This window comes from Ranitomeya imitator, chromosome 1 (genome assembly GCF_032444005.1).
Source record: "Ranitomeya imitator isolate aRanImi1 chromosome 1, aRanImi1.pri, whole genome shotgun sequence".
Classification (NCBI taxonomy): Eukaryota; Metazoa; Chordata; class Amphibia; order Anura; family Dendrobatidae; genus Ranitomeya; species Ranitomeya imitator.
In genome coordinates, this window is record NC_091282.1 from 230,928,544 (window position 1) to 230,954,910 (window position 26,367).

Genomic DNA, 26,367 nt, shown 5'->3' on the forward strand with positions numbered 1-26,367 from the left:
GAGCCGGAATATCGAAGCTCAGGAAAGGCAACCTGGGGAACACCTTGGAGTGTAACACACCCTCTCTCTACACCCCATACCCAATTTGAAGGCCTAATGCAGTGTAGTTTCCAAGAACTACTAAACGAGAGCCGGAAGATCGAAGCTCAGGAAAGGCAACCTGGGGAACACCTTGGAGTGTAACACACCCTCTCGCTACACCCCATACCCAATTTGAAGGCCTAATGCAGCGTAGTTTCCAACAACTACTAAACGAGAGCCGGAAGATCGAAGCTCAGGAAAGGCAACCTGGGGAACACCTTGGAGTGTAACAAACCCTCTCTCTACACCCCATACCCAATTTGTAGGCCTAATGCAGCGTAGTTTCCGACAACTACTAAACGAGAGCATGAAGATCGAAGCTCAGGAAAGGCAACCTGGGGAACACCTTGGAGTGTAACACACCCTCTCTCTACACCCCATACCCAATTTGTAGGCCTAATGCAGCGTAGTTTCCGACAACTACTAAACGAGAGCCGGAATATCGAAGCTCAGGAAAGGCAACCTGGGGAACACCTTGGAGTGTAACACACCCTCTCTCTACACCCCATACCCAATTTGAAGGCCTAATGCAGTGTAGTTTCCAAGAACTACTAAACGAGAGCCGGAAGATCGAAGCTCAGGAAAGGCAACCTGGGGAACACCTTGGAGTGTAACACACCCTCTCGCTACACCCCATACCCAATTTGAAGGCCTAATGCAGCGTAGTTTCCAACAACTACTAAACGAGAGCCGGAAGATCGAAGCTCAGGAAAGGCAACCTGGGGAACACCTTGGAGTGGAACACACCATCTCTCTACACCCCATACCCAATTTGAAGGCCTAATGCAGAGTAGTTTCCAAGAACTACTAAACGAGAGCCGGAAGATCGAAGCTCAGGAAAGGCAACCTGGGGAACACCTTGGAGTGTAACACAACGTCTCTCTACACGACGGAAGGGCTGATTCTTAGGAAGGAAGGCTGTTGGAAATAAGCATTGCGCGTCCGAGGGTGATTATATTCTTATTAGGTATATACTCACCCTCGGACGCGCCCTGCTTCTTTATTTGGAATGAATGTTTATTTGCAATGTGGTGTTGACTTTCTCTATTATTTTGGTAATTAATGATTTTATTATTTTCATTATTTTGCATCTTCTCGGCAATAATATAAAGAAGACGCGACAGGACAACTCGGTGGATGCCATATGTGTGTTTTCAATTTAAAAAAACTTTCAGTTAACTACTTGCAGGAGAAAGTAATTGTAGCTGGTGGCCATTTTTAGTACTGTACCAGATTTTAGTTGTGTGTTTGTTTTTAATGTTAAAATGTCTGCATTTGATATCTCACCAGTATTTTCTTTTTTATAAGCAAAATACTTATTTTTATATTTTCTGATGTTGGTTCCAGGGGTACACGGCCAGCAGTGCCCTGGTCAGTGTAGTAGTAGTTGAAAGAATGGACCGCAGACAGGCATCGAAGGCCTAAAATAATAACACATGGCTGTAGGCAATTTTAAATTGGTTCCAGGGGTACACGGACAGCAGTGGTGTGGTCAGTGGAGGCCTAGTGGAAGGAGTGACCGCAGACAGGCATCGAAGGCCTAAAATAATAACACATGGCTGTAGGCAATTTTAAATTGGTTCCAGGGGTACACGGGCAGCAGTGACCTGGTCAGTGTAGTAGTAGTTGAAAGAATGGACCGCAGACAGGCATCGAAGGCCTAAAATAAAAAAATTGGGCTGGCTGTAGGCAATTTTAAATTGGTTCCAGGGGTACACGGGCAGCAGTGGTGTGGTCAGTGGAGGCCTAGTGGAAGGAGTGACCGCAGACAGGCATCGAAGGCCTAAAATAATAACACATGGCTGTAGGCAATTTTAAATTGGTTCCAGGGGTACACGGGCAGCAGTGACCTGGTCAGTGTAGTAGTAGTTGAAAAAATGGACCGCAGACAGGCATCGAATGCCTAAAATAATAACACATGGCTGTAGGCAATTTTAAATTGGTTCCAGGGGTACACGGGCAGCAGTGACCTGGTCAGTGTAGTAGTAGTTGAAAGAATGGACCGCAGACAGGCATCGAAGGCCTAAAATAAAAAAATTGGGCTGGCTGTAGGCAATTTTAAATTGGTTCCAGGGGTACACGGACAGCAGTGGTGTGGTCAGTGGAGGCCTAGTGGAAGGAGTGACCGCAGACAGGCATCGAAGGCCTAAAATAATAACACATGGCTGTAGGCAATTTTAAATTGGTTCCAGGGGTAGACGGGCAGCAGTGACCTGGTCAGTGTAGTAGTAGTTGAAAGAATGGACCGCAGACAGGCATCGAAGGCCTAAAATAATAACACATGGCTGTAGGCAATTTTAAATTGGTTCCAGGGGTACACGGACAGCAGTGGTGTGGTCAGTGGAGGCCTAGTGGAAGGAGTGACCGCAGACAGGCATCGAAGGCCTAAAATAATAACACATGGCTGTAGGCAATTTTAAATTGGTTCCAGGGGTACACGGGCAGCAGTGACCTGGTCAGTGTAGTAGTAGTTGAAAGAATGGACCGCAGACAGGCATCGAATGCCTAAAATAATAACACATGGCTGTAGGCAATTTTAAATTGGTTCCAGGGGTACACGGGCAGCAGTGACCTGGTCAGTGTAGTAGTAGTTGAAAGAATGGACCGCAGACAGGCATCGAAGGCCTAAAATAAAAAAATTGGGCTGGCTGTAGGCAATTTTAAATTGGTTCCAGGGGTACACGGACAGCAGTGGTGTGGTCAGTGGAGGCCTAGTGGAAGGAGTGACCGCAGACAGGCATCGAAGGCCTAAAATAATAACACATGGCTGTAGGCAATTTTAAATTGGTTCCAGGGGTACACGGGCAGCAGTGACCTGGTCAGTGTAGTAGTAGTTGAAAGAATGGACCGCAGACAGGCATCGAAGGCCTAAAATAATAACACATGGCTGTAGGCAATTTTAAATTGGTTCCAGGGGTACACGGACAGCAGTGGTGTGGTCAGTGGAGGCCTAGTGGAAGGAGTGACCGCAGACAGGCATCGAAGGCCTAAAATAATAACACATGGCTGTAGGCAATTTTAAATTGGTTCCAGGGGTACACGGGCAGCAGTGGTGTGGTCAGTGGAGGCCTAGTGGAAGGAGTGACCGCAGACAGGCATCGAAGGCCTAAAATAATAACACATGGCTGTAGGCAATTTTAAATTGGTTCCAGGGGTACACGGGCAGCAGTGACCTGGTCAGTGTAGTAGTAGTTGAAAAAATGGACCGCAGACAGGCATCGAATGCCTAAAATAATAACACATGGCTGTAGGCAATTTTAAATTGGTTCCAGGGGTACACGGGCAGCAGTGACCTGGTCAGTGTAGTAGTAGTTGAAAGAATGGACCGCAGACAGGCATCGAAGGCCTAAAATAAAAAAATTGGGCTGGCTGTAGGCAATTTTAAATTGGTTCCAGGGGTACACGGACAGCAGTGGTGTGGTCAGTGGAGGCCTAGTGGAAGGAGTGACCGCAGACAGGCATCGAAGGCCTAAAATAATAACACATGGCTGTAGGCAATTTTAAATTGGTTCCAGGGGTACACGGGCAGCAGTGACCTGGTCAGTGTAGTAGTAGTTGAAAGAATGGACCGCAGACAGGCATCGAAGGCCTAAAATAATAACACATGGCTGTAGGCAATTTTAAATTGGTTCCAGGGGTACACGGACAGCAGTGGTGTGGTCAGTGGAGGCCTAGTGGAAGGAGTGACCGCAGACAGGCATCGAAGGCCTAAAATAATAACACATGGCTGTAGGCAATTTTAAATTGGTTCCAGGGGTACACGGGCAGCAGTGGTCTGGTCAGTGGAAGTCTAGTGGAAGGAGTGACCGCAGACAGGCTTCCAAGGCCTAACATAACAAACTTGGGCTGGCTGTAGGCACTTTTAAATTGGTTCCAGGGGTACACGGGCAGCAGTGGTCTGGTCAGTGGAAGTCTAGTGGAAGGAGTGACCGCAGACAGGCTTCCAAGGCCTAACATAACAAACTTGGGCTGGCTGTAGGCACTTTTAAATTGGTTCCAGGGGTACACGGGCAGCAGTGGTCTGGTCAGTGGAAGTCTAGTGGAAGGAGTGACCGCAGACAGGCTTCCAAGGCCTAACATAACAAACTTGGGCTGGCTGTAGGCACTTTTAAATTGGTTCCAGGGGTACACGGGCAGCAGTGGTCTGGTCAGTGGAAGTCTAGTGGAAGGAGTGACCGCAGACAGGCTTCGAAGGCCTAACATAACAAAATTGGGCTGGCTGTAGGCACTTTAAATTGGTTCCAGGGGTACATGGGCAGCAGTGTATGGTCAGTGGAAGTCTAGTGGAAGGAGTGACGGCAGACAGTCTTCGAAGGCCTAACATAACAAAATTGGGCTGACTGTAGGCACTTTTAAATTGGTTCCAGGGTAACACGGCCAGCAGTGGCCTGGTCAGTGTAGTAGTTGTAGAAAGAAGGGACCGCAGACAGGCTTCGAAGGCCTAACATAACAAAAATGTCAAAACAATGGTATTGTCAGTGCCAGGCATTGAAGGATGTCAGCGGCTAGACTACACATTGGTGAAGCTGTGAGAGATAATTTTGCTAGTGGTAGAGCACTGTTTGAGCTGGGGGGGGGAACTGTCTTGTGGCCGGCAGTACAGGCACAGGGCCCCTCATATTACAACGGTGTGTCTGACGTTGGGTGCGCACCACCACCGCCAGAGACACTTTATTGTACTATGAGGGACCCAGTGGCAGTGCCGTCGACCAAAAGCGGCCACACCCACCTCTTCAGACAAACAGCACTCTCAAGGGTCCAAGCGCAAAGTGGCGATAGCACGGCCCCGTGTGGGGAGTTTGGCCATTTCGTGAGGTGGAAACATGTCGTATGCTGGACAATCAGGTGAAGAAAATTACGAGATTGGAAAAGTCATTCAGAATAGTCCACAGGCAAGACCTTTTCATAGGAAAGCTAGGTGTCAGCCGGGCAGGGTGGGGCAAAAGATTTTGAAATCCAGTTGTGGTTCATTTTAATGAAGGTTAGATCATCTACATTTTGGGTAGCCAGACGAGTCCTTTTTTCTGTTAGTATTGAACCTGCAGCACTGAATACTCTTTCTGATAGGACACTAGCTGCCGGGCAAGCAAGCTCCTGCAATGCATATTCTGCCAATTCTGGCCAGGTGTCTAATTTGGATGCCCAGTAATCAAATGGGAATGACGGTTGAGGGAGAACGTCGATAAGGGATGAAAAATAGTTTGTAACCATACTGGACAAATGTTGTCTCCTGTCACTTTGAATTGATGCTGCAGTACCTGTCCTGTCTGCGGTCATAGAAAAATCACTCCACAACCTGGTCAGAAAACCCCTCTGTCCAACGCCACTTCTGATTTCTGCCCCTCTAACACCTCTGGTCTGCTGGCCCCTGGAGCTCGTGTGAGAACGATCACGGGCGCTGTGTGCAGGGAATGCCAGAAGCAAACGGTCAACAAGAGTTGATTGTTTTGTTGCTAATATTAGTTCCAAGTTCTCATGTGGCATAATATTTTGCAATTTGCCTTTATAGCGAGGATCAAGGAGGCAGGCCAACCAGTAATCGTCATCGTTCATCATTTTTGTAATGCGTGTGTCCCTTTTGAGGATACGCAAGGCATAATCCGCCATGTGGGCCAAAGTTCCCGTTGTCAAATCTGCGGTTGTGCTTGGTTGAGGGGCAGTTGCAGGCAAATCTACGTCACTTGTGTCCCTCAAAAAACCAGAACCCGGCCTTGCCACGCCACCAATTTCCCGTGCCCCCGGGAAAGCTTCCTCATTAAAAATATACTCATCCCCATCATCCTCCTCATCCTCCACCTCCTCTTCGCCCGGTACCTCGTCATGTACACTGCCCTGACCAGACAATCGCTGACTGTCATCAAGGCTTTCCTCTTCCTCTGGTGCAGACGCCTGATCCTTTATGTGCGTCAAACTTTGCATCAGCAGACGCATTAGGGGGATGCTCATGCTTATTATGGCGTTGTCTGCACTAACCAGCCGTGTGCATTCCTCAAAACACTGAAGGACTTGACACATGTCTTGAATCTTCGACCACTGCACACCTGACAACTCCATGTCTGCCATCCTACTGCCTGCCCGTGTATGTGTATCCTCCCACAAAAACATAACAGCCCGCCTCTGTTCGCACAGTCTCTGAAGCATGTGCAGTGTTGAGTTCCACCTTGTTGCAACGTCTATGATTAGGCGATGCTGGGGAAGGTTCAAAGAACGCTGATAGGTCTGCATACGGCTGGAGTGTACAGGCGAACGGCGGATATGTGCGCAAAGTCCACGCACTTTGAGGAGCAGGTCGGATAACCCCGGATAACTTTTCAGGAAGCACTGCACCACCAGGTTTAAGGTGTGAGCCAGGCAAGGAATGTGTTTCAGTTGGGAAAGGGAGATGGCAGCCATGAAATTCCTTCCGTTATCACTCACTACCTTGCCTGCCTCAAGATCTACAGTGCCCAGCCACGACTGCGTTTCTTGCTGCAAGAACTCGGACAGAACTTCCGCGGTGTGTCTATTGTCGCCCAAACACTTCATAGCCAATACAGCCTGCTGACGTATGCCAGTAGCTGCCCCATAATGGGAGACCTGGTGTGCAACAGTGGCAGGTGCGGATGGAGTGTTTGTGCGACTGCGGTCTGTGGACGAGCTCTTGCTTCTGCAGGAGGACGAGGAGGAGGAGGAGGAGGGGGTGCGAACGGCTACAGACAACTGTTTACTAGACCGTGGGCTAGGCAGAACTGTCCCAAACTTGCTGTCCCCTGTGGACCCTGAATCCACCACATTTACCCAGTGTGCCGTGATGGACACGTAACGTCCCTGGCCATGCCTACTGGTCCATGCATCTGTTGTCAGGTGCACCTTTGTGCTCACAGATTGCCTGAGTGCATGGACGATGCGCTCTTTAACATGCTGGTGGAGGGCTGGGATGGCTTTTCTGGAAAAAAAGTGTCGACTGGGTAGCTCGTAGCGTGGTACAGCGTAGTCCATCAGGTCTTTGAAAGCTTCGCTTTCAACTAACCGGTAGGGCATCATCTCTAACGAGATTAGTCTAGCTATGTGGGCGTTCAAACCCTGTGTACGCGGATGCGAGGCTAAGTATTTCCTTTTTCTAACCATAGTCTCATGTAGGGTGAGCTGGACTGGAGAGCTGGAGATCGTGGAACTAGCGGGGGTGCCGGTGGACATGGCAGACTGAGAGACGGTGGGAGATGGTATTGTTGCCGCCGGTGCCCTAGATGCAGTGTTTCCTACTACGAAACTGGTGATTCCCTGACCCTGACTGCTTTGGCCTGGCAAAGATACCTGCACAGATACAGCAGGTGGTGCGCTAAATGGTGGTCCTACACTGCCGGAAGGGATGTTGCGTTGATGACTAGCTTCATTGGCCGAGGGTGCAACAACCTTAAGGGACGTTTGGTAGTTAGTCCAAGCTTTCAAATGCATGGTGGTTAAATGTCTATGCATGCAACTAGTATTGAGACTTTTCAGATTCTGACCTCTGCTTAAGGAAGTAGAACATTTTTGACAGATGACTTTGCGCTGATCAATTGGATGTTGTTTAAAAAAATGCCAGACTGCACTCTTTCTAGCATCGGATACCTTTTCAGGCATTGCAGACTGAGCTTTAACCGGATGGCCACGCTGTCCTCCACCAGGTTTTGGCTTTGCCACGCGTTTTGGGCAAGATACGGGCCCGGCAGATGGAACCTGTGGCGATGTTGATGCCTGCTGCGGCCCCTCCTCCTCCTCTGCTTCAGAACTGCTGCCGCCTGCACCCTGTTCCCCCAATGGCTGCCAATCGGGGTCAAGAACTGGGTCATCTAATAACTCTTCTTGTACCTCCTGCGCAACTTCGTCTGTGTCACCGTGTCGTTCGGTGGTATAGCGTTCGTGATGGGGCAACATAGTCTCATCAGGGTCTGATTCTTGATCAGCACCCTGCGAGGGCAATGTTGTGGTCTGAGTCAAAGGACCAGCATAGTAGTCTGGCTGTGGCTGTGCGTCAGTGCACTCCATGTCAGATTCAATTTGTAATGGGCATGGACTGTTAACTGCTTCACTTTCTAAGCCAGGGACGGTATGTGTAAAGAGCTCCATGGAGTAACCCGTTGTGTCGCCTGCTGCATTCTTCTCTGTTGTTGTTTTTGCTGAAGAGGACAAGGAAGTGACTTGTCCCTGACCGTGAACATCCACTAACGACGCGCTGCTTTTACTTTTACCAGTTTCACGAGATGAGGCAAAAGAGCTAGAGGCTGAGTCAGCAAGATAAGCCAAAACTTGCTCTTGCTGCTCCGGCTTTAAAAGCGGTTTTCCTAATCCCAGAAAAGGGAGCGTTCGAGGCCTTGTGTAGCCGGACGACGAACCTGGCTCCACAGCTCCAGACTTAGGTGCAATATTTTTTCCCCCACGACCACCTGATGCTCCACCACTACCACTACCCTCATTACCAGCTGACAATGAACGCCCCCGGCCACGACCTCTTCCACTAGACTTCCTCATTGTTTTAAAAACGTAACCAAACTAACGTTATTTGTTGCAGTCACACAACTTACACGGTGAGCTATAACTTCAGTATGATTTAGCTACCCCTTTACAGGTTGGTGAGACCACAGCGAAAATCAGGCCCAATGTTACACACTCTTTTTTTGGTGGCTGCAAATTAGAGAGATGCCCCACACGCAGGACTGTCACTGAAGCACAAATGTTAATATTAATGTCACACTATTATTTTTTTTTTATTTTTATTTTTTTCAGGAACACTTTAGAAACCCCCCAAAAAAAAAAAAATAGATTTTTGCAGGGAGAATTTAGAAAACAAATGTAACAAACTATATGCTTTCTATGGGCCACTGAGTGAGAGATGACGCACACAGGAATCAGGAGTGGCACACAAGCCCAGAGGCCAATATTTTTCTACCAATGATTGATGGAGTTATTTTCTCTGGTAGATTTTGGAACCCAAATCAAGGAAAAAAAATGTAGGCTTTCTATGGACCACAATTGGAGAGAGAGAGAGAGAGAGATGGCACACCCAGGAGTCAAGACTGGCACACAAGCAGAAAGGCCAATATTAATCTCCCACTGTTTTTTTTTTTTTTTTTTTTTCAGGGAGACTTTAGAAAAAAAAATAATAAAAAAAATATGATTTTATCAGGAAGAATTTAGAAACCAAATAAAATAAAATGATTTTTTCAGGGAGAATTTATAAAACAAATAAAAACAAAAATAGGCGTTCTATGGCCCACTGACTGAGAGATGACGCACACAGGAGTCAGGAGTGGCACACAAACCCAGAGGCCAATATTTTTCTACCAATGATTGATGTAGTTATTTTCTCTGGTAGATTTTAGAACCCAAATCAAGGAAAAAAATGTAGGCTTTCTATGGACCACAATTGGAGAGAGAGAGAGAGAGAGAGAGAGAGAGAGAGAGAGAGAGAGAGATGGCACACCCAGGAGTCAAGACTGGCACACAAGCAGAAAGGCCAATATTAATCTCCCACTGTTTTTTTTGGTTGTTTTTTTTTTTTTTTTTTCAGGGAGACTTTAGAGAAAAAAATAATAAAAAAAATATGATTTTATCAGGAAGAATTTAGAAACCAAATAAAATAAAATGATTTTTTCAGGGAGAATTTATAAAACAAATAAAACCAAAAATAGGCGTTCTATGGCCCACTGACTGAGAGATGACGCACCCAGGAGTCAAGACTGGCACACAAGCAGAAAGGCCAATATTAATCTCCCACTGTTTTTTTTTTTTTTTTTCAGGGAGACTTTAGAAAAAAAAATAATAAAAAAAATATGATTTTATCAGGAAGAATTTAGAAACCAAATAAAATAAAATGATTTTTTCAGGGAGAATTTAGAAAACAAATAAAACCAAAAATAGGCGTTCTATGGCCCACTGACTGAGAGATGACGCACACAGGAGTCAGGAGTGGCACACAAACCCAGAGGCCAATATTTTTCTACCAATGATTGATGTAGTTATTTTCTCTGGTAGATTTTAGAACCCAAATCAAGGAAAAAAAATATAGGCTTTCTATGGACCACAATTGGAGAGAGAGAGAGAGAGAGAGAGAGAGAGAGAGAGAGATGGCACACCCAGGAGTCAAGACTGGCACACAAGCAGAAAGGCCAATATTAATCTCCCACTGTTTTTTTGGTTGTTTTTTTTTTTTTTTTTTCAGGGAGACTTTAGAAATAAAAATAATAAAAAAAATATGATTTTATCAGGAAGAATTTAGAAACCAAATAAAATAAAATGATTTTTTCAGGGAGAATTTAGAAAACAAATAAAACCAAAAATAGGCGTTCTATGGCCCACTGACTGAGAGAGAGAGAGAGATGGAACGCTTAGTACTGGCACACAAGCCCAAAGGGCAATATTAATCTCCCTTTTTTTTTCCAGGGAGAATTTCTAAAACCCCAAAAAAAAATAAAATAGGCTTTCTATGGCCCACTATTTGTGAGAGAGATGGGACGCTCAGGACTGGCACAGATGGCACGCTCAGGACTGGCACAGAAGCCCAGAGGCCAATATTAATCTCCCTTTTTTTCTGGGAGAATTTATAAAACCAAAAAAATATTTAAATAGGCTTTCTATGGCCCACTATTTGTGAGAGAGATGGCACGCTCAGGACTGGCACAGATGGCACGCTCACAACTGGCACACAAGCCCAGAGGCCAATATTAATCTCCCTTTTTTCAGGGAGAATTTCTAAAACCCCCAAAAAAAATAAAATAGGCTTTCTATGGCCCACTATTTGTGAGAGAGATGGGACGCTCAGGACTGGCACAGATGGCACGCTCAGGACTGGCACAGAAGCCCAGAGGCCAATATTAATCTCCCTTTTTTTCTGGGAGAATTTATAAAACCAAAAAAATATTTAAATAGGCTTTCTATGGCCCACTATTTGTGAGAGAGATGGCACGCTCAGGACTGGCACAGATGGCACGCTCACAACTGGCACACAAGCCCAGAGGCCAATATTAATCTCCCTTTTTTCAGGGAGAATTTCTAAAACCCAAAAAAAAAATAAAATAGGCTTTCTATGGCCCACTATTTGTGAGAGAGATGGGACGCTCAGGACTGGCACAGATGGCACGCTCAGGACTGGCACAGAAGCCCAGAGGCCAATATTAATCTCCCTTTTTTTCTGGGAGAATTTATAAAACCAAAAAAATATTTAAATAGGCTTTCTATGGCCCACTATTTGTGAGAGAGATGGCACGCTCAGGACTGGCACAGATGGCACGCTCACAACTGGCACACAAGCCCAGAGGCCAATATTAATCTCCCTTTTTTCAGGGAAAATTGATAAAACAAAAAAAAAAATTAAATAGGCTTTCTATGGCCCACTATTTGTGAGAGAGATGGCACGCTCAGGGCTGGCTGGCACAGATGGCACGCTCAGGACTGGCACACAAGCCCAGAGGCCAATATTAATCTCCCTTTTTTTCTGGGAGAATTTATAAAACCAAAAAAATATTTAAATAGGCTTTCTATGGCCCACTATTTGTGAGAGAGATGGCACGCTCAGGACTGGCACAGATGGCACGCTCACAACTGGCACACAAGCCCAGAGGCCAATATTAATCTCCCTTTTTTCAGGGAAAATTTATAAAACAAAAAAAAAAATTAAATAGGCTTTCTATGGCCCACTATTTGTGAGAGAGATGGCACGCTCAGGGCTGGCACAGATGGCACGCTCAGGACTGGCACACAAGCCCAGAGGCCAATATTAATCTCCCTTTTTTTCAGGGAGAATTTATAAAACCAAAAAAAAAAATAAATAGGCTTTCTATGGCCCACTATTTGTGAGAGAGATGGCACACTCAGGACTGGCACACAAGCCCAAAGGCCAATATTAATCTCCCACTGTATTTTTATCAGGGAGAATTTATACACCCCACAAAAAAAAATACAGAAAAATGAAAAGGCTTTCTATGGCCCACTATGTGAGAGAGATGGCACACACAGGGATGGCACTCTAGCAGAAATGCCAAATTGCCAATCTTAATCTCCCACCAAAAAAAAAAAAAAAAAAAAAACAGGGAATGTCCTACAATTACTATCTCCCTGCCTGCAGTAATCTCAGCCAGGTATGGCAAGCAGCTACTATCTCCCTGCCTGCAGTAATCTCAGCCAGGTATGGCAGGCAGCAATAAGGAGTGGACTGATGCACAAATGAAATAAAAAGTGTGGACAAACAAAAAAGATAGCTGTGCAGAAAGGAAGGAACAAGAGGATTTGTGCTTTGAAAAAAGCAGTTGGTTTGCACAGCGGCGTACACACAGCAATGCAGCTATCAGGGAGCCTTCTAGGGCAGCCCAATGAGCTACAGCGCTGAGGGGAAAAAAAAAAAAAAAAAACTTCCACTGTCCCTGCACACCGAGGGTGGTGTTGGACAGTGCAAATCGCTGCAGCACAAGCGGTTTTGTGGTTAATGGACCCTGCCTAACGCTATCCCTGCTTCTGACAAAGCGGCAGCAACCTCTCCCTAAGCTCAGATCAGCAGCAGTAAGATGGCGGTCGGCGGGAACGCCTCTTTATAGCCCCTGTGACGTCGCAGACAGCAAGCCAATCACTGCAATGCCCTTCTCTAAGATGGTGGGGACCAGGACCTATGTCATCACGCTGCCCACACTCTGCGTTTACCTTCATTGGCTGAGAAATGGCGCTTTTCGCGTCATTGAAACGCGACTTTGGCGCGAAAGTCGCGTACCGCATGGCCGACCCCGCACAGGGGTCGGATCGGGTTTCATGAAACCCCGACTTAGCCAAAAGTCGGCGACTTTTGAAAATGTTCGACCCGTTTCGCTCAACCCTAGTCTTTGATGAATTGTTGATAGTAACCAGCCAATCCAAGGAAGGCTTTCAACTCCCACTGAGTTCTAGGTGCTGGCCATTGTTATATCACAGCTACTTTGTCTTGGAAAGGCAGGACTCTGTTCTTGTACACCTTATAGCGCTATCATATTCCACAGCGCTTTACAGTTTGCACACATTATCACCGCTGTCCTCAATGGGGCTCCAAATCTAGATTTCCCATCAGTATGTTTTTGGAATGTGGGAGGAAACCGGAGTACCCGGAGGAAACCACGCAAACACGGAGAACATACAAACTCCTTGCAGATGTTGACATTGGTGGGATTTGAACCCAGGACTCCAGCGCTGCAATGCTAACCCCTGAGCCACCGTGCTGCCCATACTCGATCTCCTTCTTGAAAAGATGACACTTCTTTGGGTTTACCTTTCAGTCTATGGGCCATAATTGCCCGAGTTCATGCCAGAGTCTGTTCAGGTGTTTACTGAAAGGTAGCAGAGTACACAATGTTGCCTTGGAAGTGCTGCCATGACTCTGGCGCAAGTGTGTTGTCTGAGCGGGTTTTTAGCTTGACCGATGCAATCATAATGGATTGGCGCACACAGCTGTCAATGGAAAATGCAGACAGGCTGACTCGTGTAAAATTGAACAAGGGCTGGATTTCCTCTGACTTTGTAAGCACTACAGACGACAGCAATGTAACGTAAATGCAACCCAAATGTTTTTTTTGGAAGTTGTCTTATTGTTCCTGCCTTACCATCCAAAGCCATTTTGTTCAGGAACTCATCTCCTCCTCTTCCTGCTTCTGCAATAAGTACTTAGTGGTCATCTATGTAGACTCCACGTAGGTAATGGTTTTTACTTTTTGAAAATTTTGCTCATTATGCAATGGTGAAACTTGTACTCCCTATCTATACTTCTTGTAATAACTGCAAAATGTATTGTGAGGTCCCCATCATGGCCTCTTTCAGCTTGTCTGAAACAGAACCCTTGGGTAATTTTTGAAAACTTTGCACATTGTGCAATGGTGAAACTTGTCCTCCCTATCTCTAGCTATGAAATAATTATTGTGAGATCCCCATCACTAGAGTTGAGCGACTTTTACTTTTTTAGGATCGAGTCGGGTTTCACGAAACCCGACTTTGTCAAAAGTCGGGTCGGGTGAAATCGGCCGATTATTGCGAAAAGTTGGGGGATGACCAAAACACGAAACCCAATGCAAGTCAATGGGGAATCAAAGTTGGCAGTGAGTGGAGGACAGGAAAACACCTACAGTACCCATTGGCTTTTTGATCAAAAGTTCTGCATCATTTCTCCTGCTTATTCACAGTGGACCCCCCAATGTAGACAAACGAGACATGGACATATACTCACGAGGCTGCGCGGTTGCTGTGTCTCTGCCAGCCGGACATCCGGACTCCTGCCGTTCCCCGTCCACTGGCTGCTCGCTCCCTGACTCACTCCCGACGTCATCCCCTTGCTGCTCCAGGCCCGCGCCTCTGGCCTCCATGTCACCAAGGGGGACTGAAGAAGGGGATCCTTGGCGCTCCCTCCACCATCTGCTGGACCTGGATCTGTAGTCATTAGCAGCCTCCTGTAGCCTGCCGCCCGTCGATGTGCTGCTGTCATTGCTGGATAGAGAGCCGGGCAAAGCGTCTGAAGGCTGCCTGCCCTGCAACCTGCTCTGCCTGCCACTCCGGATGTCAGGTGCCTGTCCTCCAGCTGCTCTCCTGGTGCCTGCAGCCGCAGACACCGCAGAGCTACTTCCTGCAGCCGTCGCAGCTGCCTGCCTCACTCTCACCGCCACTGGCCGGGCCACGCTTGCTGGTCCCTCGCGGGCGCTGCTGGGCCCCCTCCTGGCCTGCGCCGGCCCCCGGCACGCAGGCGCAGGCGAACTTCCGGTGCGGCCTGCATTTCTGGCAAAGCCTGGCTTGCTGTCCTGCTCCTCGCCTTCGTGATGCGCCGCCGGCCCGCGCCGGCAGAGCAGGTGCCTGGATTCCTGCCGGAGGCGGCGCCGGGTGGGTCTGCCACATTGCTGCGCCTGGCCTCTGCAGGGTCCCGGGAGGGGCTCCGTGGCCTCCGCCTGCCACGCGTCGCGATCTCCAGGGACAACCGCTTCGGGGGCCTGGTCCTCCGCATCCTGCTACCCTGCTGCTCTGCGCCGCCCAGCAAGGAAGCCAGGCACGATCTCGCCATGTCCCGCAGCCTGTCAACCAAGCCCTCCATGGACTCCTTGGTAAGTCCGCCCACGGAAGAGGGGTGGAAGGCTGTTGTGAATTCTGCTATCGAACTCCCTCCTTTGGTCATGAATGGTACTTCGGCGAGTTCGGTCCATGGACTCCCTCTGGTGGCTGTGAGTGGAGCTGCTGCTTCTGAGGTTCCTTCCACAGGTGACTTAGTTTGTTCTTTGGCTGCTGCTCTATTTAATTCCACTCAGATCGTTACTCCATGCCAGCTGTCAATGTTCTTGTACTGGTTCAGTTAGCTCTTGGATCTTTCTGGTGACCTGTCTACTCCAGCAGAAGCTAAGTCCCTGCTAGTTAATTATTTGTTCATTGTTTTCTTGTCCAGCTTGCTATCATGATTTTGCCTTGCTAGCTGGAAGCTCTGGGATGCAGAGTGGCACCTCTTTTTGCACACTCTGCGTGGTCTTTTTGTAGTTTTTTGTGCTGACCGCAAAGATACCTTTCCTATCCTCTGTCTGTTTAGTAAGTCTGGCCTCCCTTTCCTGAAACCTGTTTCATTTCTGTGTTTGTGACTTTCATCTTAACTCACAGTCAATATATGTGGGGGGCTGCCTTTTTCTTTGGGGAATTTCTCTGAGGCAAGGTAGGCTTTATTTTCTATCTCTAGGGCTAGTTAGCTCTTAGGCTGTGAAGAGGCGTCTAGGTAGAGTTAGGTACGCTCCACGGCTATTTCTAGTTGTGTGATAGGATTAGGGGTTACGGTCAGCAGAGCTCCCACTTCCCAGAGCTTGTCCTGTGTTAGTTTAACCATCAGGTCGTTCCGGGTGCTCCTAACCACCAGGTCCATAACAGTACAGCTGGCCCAAAGTGTTAATGCATTTCAATAGAGGGATAAGAGAAGTTCTGAGACCATTTTTTTTCTCTGCAGTGTGTTTTGTCTTTCTTTTCCCCTAAACCTCTGGGTGGTTCAGGACACAGCTGTAGATATGGACATTCAAGGTCTGTCCTCTTGTGTGGATCATCTCACTGCAAGGGTACAAAACATTCAAGATTTTGTGGTTCAGAATCCGATGTTAGAGCCTAGAATTCCAATTTCTGACTTGTTTTCTGGGGATAGATCTAAGTTCCTGAATTTCAAAAATAATTGTAAACTGTTTCTTGCTTTGAAACCCCGCTCCTCTGGTGACCCCGTTCAACAAGAAAAAATCATTATTTCTTTGTTGTGTGGCGACCCTCAAGACTCGGCATTTTCCCTTGCGCCAGGAGATCCTGCATTGCGTGATGTAGATGCATTTTTTCTGGCTCTTGGATTGCTTTATGATGAACCAAATTCAGTGGATCAGGCAGAGAAAATCTTGCTGGCTTTGTGTCAGGGTCAGGATGAAGCGGAAGTATATTGTCAGAAGCTTAGAAAGTGGTCTGTGCTTACTCACTGGAATGAGTGTGCCCTGGCGGCAATTTTCAGAAAGGGTCTTTCTGAAGCCCTTAAGGATGTCATGGTGGGATTTCCCACTCCTGCTGGTCTGAATGAGTCTGTCCTTGACCATTCAGATCGATCGGCGCTTGCGTGAGCGCAAAGCTGTGCACCATTTGGCGGTATTTTCTGAGCATAGGCCTGAGCCTATGCAATGTGATAGGACTTTGACCAGAGCTGAACGGCAAGAACACAGACGTCGGAATGGGCTGTGTTTTTACTGTGGTGATTCCACTCATGCTATCTCCGATTGTCCTAAGCGCACTAAGCGGTTCGCTAGGTCTGCCACCATTGGTACGGTACAGTCTAAATTTCTTTTGTCCATTACTCTAATTTGCTCTTTGTCATCCTATTCTGTTATGGCATTTGTAGATTCAGGCGCTGCCCTGAATTTGATGGACTTGGAGTTTGCCAGGCGCTGTGGTTTTTTCTTGGAGCCCTTGCAGTATCCTGTTCCATTGAGAGGAATTGATGCTACGCCTTTGGCCAAGAATAAACCTCAGTACTGGACTCAATTGACCATGTGCATGGCTCCTGCGCATCAGGAGGATATTCGCTTTTTGGTGTTGCATAATTTGCACGATGTGGTCGTTTTGGGGTTGCCATGGCTACAGGTCCATAATCCAGTATTAGATTGGAAATCTATGTCTATGTCCAGCTGGGGTTGTCAAGGGGTACATGGTGATGTTCCATTGCTGTCAATTTCGCCTTCCACTCCTTCTGAAGTCCCTGAGTTTTTGTCAGATTACCGGGATGTATTTGATGAGCCCAAATCCAGTGCCCTACCTCCTCATAGGGATTGCGATTGTGCTATTAATTTGATTCCTGGTACTAAGTTTCCTAAGGGCCGACTGTTCAATTTATCTGTGCCAGAGCACGCCGCTATGCGGAGTTATATAAAGGAATCCTTGGAGAAAGGTCATATTCGCCCGTCGTCATCACCGTTGGGAGCAGGGTTCTTTTTTGTGGCCAAGAAGGATGGTTCTTTGAGACCTTGTATTGATTACCGCCTTCTTAATAAGATCACAGTCAAATTTCAGTACCCTTTGCCGCTGCTGTCTGATTTTTTTGCTCGGATTAAGAGGGCTAGTTGGTTCACCAAGATAGATCTTCGAGGGGCGTATAATCTTGTGCGTATTAAACAGGGCGATGAATGGAAAAAAGCATTTAATACGCCCGAGGGCCATTTTGAGTACCTGGTTATACCATTCGGGCTTTCTAATACTCCATCTGTGTTTCAGTCCTTTATGCATGACATCTTCCGAGAGTACCTGGATAGATTCATGATTGTATATTTGGATGATATTTTGGTCTTTTCGGATGATTGGGAGTCTCATGTGAAGCAGGTCAGAATGGTGTTCCAGGTCCTTCGCGCGAATTCCTTGTTTGTGAAGGGGTCAAAATGTCTCTTTGGAGTTCAGAAGGTTTCATTTTTGGGTTTCATTTTTTCCCCTTCTACTATCGAGATGGACCCGGTTAAAGTTCAGGCCATTTATGATTGGACTCAGCCGACATCTGTGAAGAGCCTGCAGAAGTTCCTGGGCTTTGCTAATTTTTACCGGCGCTTCATCGCTAATTTTTCTAGTGTTGCTAAACTGTTGACTGATTTGACCAAGAAAGGTACTGATGTGGTCAATTGGTCCTCTGCGGCTGTAGAGGCTTTTCAGGAGTTGAAGCGTCGTTTTTCTTCTGCCCCTGTATTGTGCCAGCCAGATGTTTCGCTCCCGTTTCAGGTCGAGGTTGATGCTTCTGAGATTGGAGCAGGGGCTGTTTTGTCGCAAAGAAGTTCTGATGGCTTGGTGATGAAACCATGTGCCTTCTTTTCTAGAAAGTTCTCGCCTGCTGAGCGCAATTATGATGTTGGCAATCGAGAGTTGTTGGCCATGAAGTGGGCATTCGAGGAGTAGCGACATTGGCTGGAAGGAGCCAAGCATTGCGTGGTGGTCTTGACGGATCACAAGAATTTGACTTATCTCGAGTCTGCCAAACGGTTGAATCCTACACAGGCTCGATGGTCGCTGTTTTTCTCCCGTTTTGATTTTGTGGTTTCGTACCTTCCTGGCTCTAAGAATGTGAAGGCTGATGCCCTGTCAAGGAGTTTTGTGCCTGACTCTCCGGGTGTTCCTGAGCCGGCGGGTATTCTCAAAGAGGGGGTAATTTTGTCTGCCATCTCCCCTGATTTGCGGCGGGTGCTGCAGAAGTTTCAGGCTGATAGACCTGACCGTTGTCCAGCGGAGAAACTGTTTGTCCCTGATAGATGGACTAGTAGAGTTATCTCTGAGGTTCATTGTTCGGTGTTGGCTGGTCATCCTGGAATCTTTGGTACCAGAGATTTGGTGGCTAGATCCTTTTGGTGGCCTTCTTTGTCACGGGATGTGCGTTCTTTTGTGTAGTCCTGTGGGACTTGTACTCGGGCTAAGCCCTGCTGTTCTCGTGCCAGTGGGTTGCTTTTGCCCTTGCCGGTCCCGAAGAGGCCCTGGACGCATATTTCCATGGATTTTATTTCAGATCTCCCTGTCTCTCAAATTATGTCGGTCATTTGGGTGGTTTGTGATCGCTTTTCTAAGATGGTCCATTTGGTACCCTTGTCTAAATTGCCTTCCTCCTCAGATTTGGTGCCATTTGTTTTTCCAGCATGTGGTTCGTTTGCATGTCATTCCGGAGAACATCGTCTCGGACAGAGGTTCCCAGTTTGTTTCGAGGTTTTGGCGGTCCTTTTGTGCTAAGATGGGCATTGATTTGTCTTTTTCTTCGGCTTTCCATCCTCAGACAAATGGACAAACCGAACGAACTAATCAGACTTTGGAAACATATCTGAGATGCTTTGTTTCTGCTGATCAGGATGATTGGGTGTCCTTCTTGCCTTTGGCTGAGTTCGCCCTTAATAATCGGGCCAGCTCGTCTACTTTGGTTTCGCCTTTTTTCTGTAATTCTGGTTTCCATCCTCGTTTCTCTTCAGGGCAGGTTGAGCCTTCGGACTGTCCTGGTGTGGATACTGTGGTGGACAGGTTGCAGCAGATTTGGACTCATGTGGTGGACAATTTGACATTGTCCCAGGACAAGGCTCAATGTTTCGCTAACCGCCGGCGCTGTGTTGGTCCCCGACTTCGTGTTGGGGATTTGGTTTGGTTGTCGTCTCGTTATGCTCCTATGAAGGTTTCCACTCCTAAGTTTAAGCCTCATTTCATTGGTCCATATAAGATTTCGGAAGTTCTCAATCCTGTGTCATTTCGTTTGGCCCTTCCAGCTTCTTTTGCCATCCATAATGTGTTCCATAGGTCGTTATTGCGGAGATACGTGGCGCCTATGGTTTCCTCCGTTGATCCTCCTGCCCCGGTGTTGGTCGAGGGGGAGTTGGAGTATGTGGTGGAGAAGATTTTGGATTCTCGTATTTCGAGACGGAAACTCCAGTACCTGGTCAAGTGGAAGGGTTATGGTCAGGAAGATAATTCCTGGGTTTTTGCCTCTGATGTTCATGCTGCCGATCTAGTTCGTGCCTTTCATTTGGCTCGTCCTGATCGGCCTAGGGGCTCTGGTGAGGGTTCGGTGACCCCTCCTCAAGGGAGGGGTACTGTTGTGAATTCTGTTATCGAACTCCCTCCTGTGGTCATGAATGGTACTTCGGCGAGTTCGGTCCATGGACTCCCTCTGGTGGCTGTGAGTGGAGCTGCTGCTTCTGAGGTTCCTTCCACAGGTGACTTAGTTTGTTCTTTGGCTGCTGCTCTTTTTAACTCCACTCAGATCATTACTCCATGCCAGCTGTCAATGTTCTTGTACTGGTTCAGTTAGCTCTTGGATCTTTCTGGTGACCTGTCTACTCCAGCAGAAGCTAAGTCCCTGCTAGTTAATTATTTGTTCATTGTTTTCTTGTCCAGCTTGCTATCATGATTTTGCCTTGCTAGCTGGAAGGTCTGGGATGCAGAGTGGCACCTCCGCACCGTGAGTCGGTGCGGAGGTCTTTTTGCACACTCTGCGTGGTCTTTTTGTAGTTTTTTGTGCTGACCGCAAAGATACCTTTCCTATCCTCTGTCTGTTTAGTAAGTCTGGCCTCCCTTTGCTGAAACCTGTTTCATTTCTGTGTTTGTGACTTTCATCTTAACTCACAGTCAATATATGTGGGGGGCTGCCTTTTTCTTTGGGGAATTTCTCTGAGGCAAGGTAGGCTTTATTTTCTATCTCTAGGGCTAGTTAGCTCTTAGGCTGTGAAGAGGCGTTTAGGTAGAGTTAGGTACGCTCCACGGCTATTTCTAGTTGTGTGATAGGATTAGGGGTTGCGGTCAGCAGAGCTCCCACTTCCCAGAGCTTATCCTGTGTTAGTTTAACCATCAGGTCGTTCCGGGTGCTCCTAACCACCAGGTCCATAACAGAAGGCCTTGTATGCTGGTTCTCTCCTGAGAGTCCTTTTCCCGCTGTCTTCTCCCTGTGAATAGCAATTTTCCCGCACTTTCCACCCCTTGTTGCCCGTCTCCAGCCCCCAAACTCCTCCCCCATTCCCCTACAGCCAATCCCCTCACGGTGTTTCAAAAAGCAATATGGAAAAAAACCCTCCCATCGCAACGCAGTCATGGGGGGCCTCCATCCAGCTGCGCCCATTCCAGCCCCGATCTGGAATATCTGTGTTAGTTCTGTTTGCATTTGTGTTTTGTTTAAATACATCATTTACTGCAACTTTGCTCTCAGACTGGTTTTATCCCACACTAACAGATTCCTTAGTACCTACATAATTGCTACAACTGGCTTGTCTATGACCGTGAGTTTTTTCTTATTCCTGCGCTACAGTCTAGGATTTGAACAAGGCTAGTTTGACTATTCTGCTGCCACCTGTTGTAGCCTCACTGCTGCTGAAAAGTCAAGGCTAATTCAGGCTTTGTTCATTTTTATCAGAGTGAGCCTGTCAGCATTTTCTATTGACAGGTAAAAGTGCCTGTCTGTTATGACCCCCCCCCCAAGTGCTAGTAAAAACCGTTCAGACAAGATACTAGCATCAGGGCAGTACACCTCCAAGGCATAGAGAGACAGCTCATGCCAGGTGCCCAGTTTTAAGACCCAATAGTTGAAAGTCGCAGAGGAATTGGGGAGTGGTTTGGTCAGCCAGGTAATACTTGACAATCTTTAAAATCTTTTCCATCCATGTCCAAAATACCCAATCATCAAGGCCTGGATGCTGGGAGGGTGTCATGACATTGTCCCAGGCCTTTGACAATGTACTCCTGCCTCTGCTGTTCCTGGTGTGTTTCCTTCACTTCTCCTCCTTGGTTGGGCACGGCAGATTGCTCCTTGCCGCTAGCGTTGTCTGATGGGAATTTGTTCAACATTCTTGTATTTTCCACAATGGCCTTGTAGTATAGCACCATTTTAGTAGACCTCTCTACCTCAGGAAGGAGAGATGAAAAGTTCTCCTTGTAGCATGGGTCTAGCAGATTGAACAACCAGTACTCATTTTTGACCAAAATCAATATAATGCAAGGGACATGGGAAAGGCACTAGTAAATAAAGTCAGCCATATGTGCCAAGCTCCCTACATACAACACTTCCCTGTCTCCACTGTGATGACGACTCTCCAGCTCCTTTTCCTCCTCCCTCTCTTCCTCCTCATTCACCTCCTCAGCTCATCCATGTGGGAGAGATGAGACAAAGCTTGTGTGAGTACCAGCCTCTGTTGTGCTAGCAACCAGCTAGCAGATGAGATGATGCTGAGCTAGGTAGTATCTCCCTGTGTTATGTCTTTCTCCATCTCCACCTGGTCTGCATGCAAAGCTTCATGTTTAAATGTGAGCAGTGACACAAGTAGGCACAGAAGCGGTATAGCTGTGCTGATAATGGCATTATCACTGCTCACCATCTTTGTGTTCTCAAAGTGTTGGAGAAGCACGTAAAAAAAGTCAGACATACACCCCCACTCTTCAGTTGTTATGTGCGGAAACTGACCAGAATACCAATGAGCATGTTGGAGTTGGTATTCAAAAACTGGTCTCTGCTGCTCACAAAGCCTTGTCAGCATGCGCAGTGTGGAGCACGTGGTCACGTTGCACACCATTCGGTGAGCTGACCCATGCATGCACTGCTGTAGTACTGCCAGAATAGCTTCAGCTGTAGTCAACTTTCAAAAATGGGTGCTGACGCGGAGTACCTTGACCAGAAGCTACCAAGAAACTACCAAGTTGAGCCTGTGGACCAATCATGGTACATGCCAAGCTTCACAGCTACTGCCAGGTTACGGCCACTATCACATGCAACGATGCTTGGTTATAGCTACAGATCTGTCAGGTCTGTAATTCCTTTCAATAACTCTGCCACAATGTGCAAATTGTCTCCTAAACAAATTATCTTCAGCAGAGCCTGTTGCCTTGCTGAGACACTGCTACAGAACTTCCAGGTTCCAGATGATGTGAACGACATGAGATACCAAATCAGAGATGGAGGATGAGGAAGATCAAGAGGAGGGACCCAGTTCCAAGGGTCGGTTGCCACCACCAGTCGGTGGAAATCCTCCATGTCTAAAAGGCAACATTTCCATGGCAAACAGTCTAAAAATGTGCTTGTTTAGTTTGTGACTGGCATCTTTCTTTTTCATTCCAAGGCCTGGGGTAGTGACAGATGAATGCTGTGCTGGGACAAGGATTTGGAAGTCCTTCATGATGGTGACTAAGAATGTGCAACAACAGGTGCAGGACAGAAGACTTCTGCGCAGTGTCATGGACAAGGGATTGGCTAGCACAGTGGTGTCACCCACTGGCACCAACTGCTGACCTAGGCATTTGGCTCACCTATCTGGTGCTTAGATGACATGTGCCTGATCATGCTGGTGGTGGTTAAGCTCCTAGGGTCAGGCCCCTGCTGATCTTGGCATGGCACAAGTTGCAAAACTGTGGAGGACCGTGCTTTTATTCATGCGTAAAAAGATGGATCATAGGCCAGACAGTGTCCACGGTGACTCCCTCTGCCTCATCATAGGGAATCTTTCAACAGGAGTTCTGTTGGAATCACGTATTTCAGAGATTTACACAGAAACCCCAGTGTAAGCACTCAGCACAGAGCCCAGGCTAAATATAGGCCAAGCCTCACTGTGATCTTTGGGAGGCAAAATGAAAAATTCAACAGCAGGTGAAGAATTGATTTTATAATTTTTTTACACCGCTTCTCGTGAGGTATAAGTGATTAGATGACTTTTTTCTCTGGATCAGAGCGATAAGAGACATGCAAGATTTATATCTTTTTTATGTGTGGCTGCTGTTGCACACTGAAAATCACTTTCTATTGCAAAAATAAGTTTGCATTATTTTGAGAGCTATGATTTTTCCATATTGCTGCTGACTAAGTCATGTGATAGCTTGTTTTTTGCTTGCTAACTTGATGCTTTTATTGGTATCATTGTCGGTCACACATCATTTGTTAATCAATTTCTATTCTAATTTTTGTGAGGCAGAATGAACAAAAACCAGCAATTCAATTTTTTTTTTTTTTATGTTCCACGTGCAGTAAAATTGATAAGGCAGCTTTATTATTTGGGGCAGTACGATTACAGGAATATCACATTTAGTTTTTTATGTTTTGGCACTTTTGTACACAAAAAAACTATTTTATAGAAGAAATGATTATTTTTGCATCTCTTCATTCTGACAGCTGTAACGTTTGTATTTTCTTAGTTACATTTATCTTTTTGATTGCGTTTTATTCCTCGTTTTGTTTGGTGATTTGATGAAAGGCAGTTTTTGGCCCCAAGGTTTTTTTGTTTTTTTACGGTGTTCACTGAAGGGGTTAACTAGTGGGACAGTTTTTGAGGCAGGTCATCCTGGATGCAGCAATGCCAAACGTGTTGTTAGGTCTCGAGTTCCCATCGCTGCACAGGGGGACTCTTAAACCACCTCCGCTGCGGTCTCCCATTCTTCTCCAGCCGCAGTGGAGCCTGCTCAATGGAGACGTCAGGACCAGCATCTGGCTCAGGCAGAGACTGTGTGCTTGGTTACTGCTGCCCTTCCAGGCTCAGCCATTGTAGCCAGTACTGGTCAGCGGTGAGCAGTCGCTTCTGGGAAAAGTCCTGCTTTTCTCCTTAGCATGCCCAAGGGAAGACTTCTCATTGGAGGTCGGGGGTCACATGCTAAGGTCCTGTTGCAGCTCCTATTGGTCCACTAGGAAGGTCCTGAAGAAGCTACAACTATAAAAGGTTTGCATGGCCGCACGGCCATGCGCTAGTATCAATTGTGTTTGGCTGTTGCCAGTGGATACTCTACCACTCAGTCATATGTGGAGAGTCTGTTTAGCTCTGGGGCTGTACACTCAGGCAGGCAGCTAAGGTCAGTGGGGGCAGTTAGCCTTGGCTTAGCATGTGGTTCCTACATGTGTGCTGTTAGCACAGAAGAGTTCCACAGCAAGCACTACCCTAGTTAGGGTAATAGTTTTCTGTGTACAGCACGACTATGTGAAACAACAGAGGTCGCTTACATTTCACACAGGGTGAGGTTAACCCACGTGTGAGCTCAGTGTCCATCCGCCATTACAGCAGCGGGTATCTCTGCACGGTGGACCCCGGGCTGCAAACGCACCTCGTATCTATCTCTCATTACTCGGTGCGTTCCGCTAGCCATAACAGTATACTAGCGCCAAAGTCTGGCTAGTAATGGCGGATGAACAGCAACCCTTGCGGTACTTCCAGCAGCTGGAGGGCAGGTTGGCGGCTCTCAAGAGCACAACCTCAGCTGTGGATGTTACCGCAGTAGCCTTTCAATCTGCTAGCGTGGCTGCAGCAACTTTGTCCACTGCCACCCCTATTCCGAACTTATCTCGCCTCCCGCTGCCAGATAAATTCTCTGGTGATAGCAAATCTTGTGGGGGGGGGGTTCGTAAGCCAGTGCTCTATACACCTCGAACTCCTGGCTGCACCTTTCCCCACAGAGTGGGCAAAGGTGGGATTCATTATGTCTCTCCTGTCAGACAGGGCATTGGAATGGGCTACGCCACTGTGGAAGCGTGGTGATCATGTGGTGCAGAGTGCTCCGCTGTTCCTGAGCACTCTGAAACAGGTCTTTTTAGGACCTCGAGTCACCCATGATACGGAGCTCCAACTGTTGACATTGACTCAGGGCTCGTCTTTGGTCAGCCATTTTGCCGTCCACTTCTGCAACTTAGCATCTGAGCTGGAGTGGTCGAATAAAGCCCTCATCCCTGTATTTTGGAGGGGGCTGGCTGACCATGTGAAGGAAGCTTTGGCCACTAGGGAGATTCCCGCCACACTGGAAGAGCTAATAGCAGTATCAACTCGCATAGACCTTCGTTTAAACGAGTGAAGGTTGGAGCAAGCCCAGTGTAGGCAGAGGTTTCGGCTGACTGCCACCTTCGTCGAACCTTGGGAATCTCCGGCCCAGGTGCCTGAGTCACATGAGGTCATGGAGGTGTCACGAGTGGGATCTATGCACTCAAGGTCTGTCATGTCTGCTGGCAGTCAGGACATCTTGCCTCCAGATGTTCCCGGCATTCGGGAAAAAGTCAGCATGCAGTGGTTGCAGGAGGAGGTACACTAAACACGGTGACATTTTCCTCCAAACTGTCCTTTAAGGGAAAATTACCATAGGCCCATCCACTCATATGGTAGAGCTTTGCATGGATTCTGGAGCGGAGGGCAATTTTATGTCATCTGCCTTCGCCCAACGGCATACAATATCCCTGGTGATGCTCGCCAAACCTGTGACCATACGAGTGGTGAATGGGTCGACACTGCCCTCACAAATAATACACTAGACCATCCCATTTACTCTATCTATATCGCCATCTCATCAGCAGATTATTTCCTTACTCTTCATTTCTGAGGG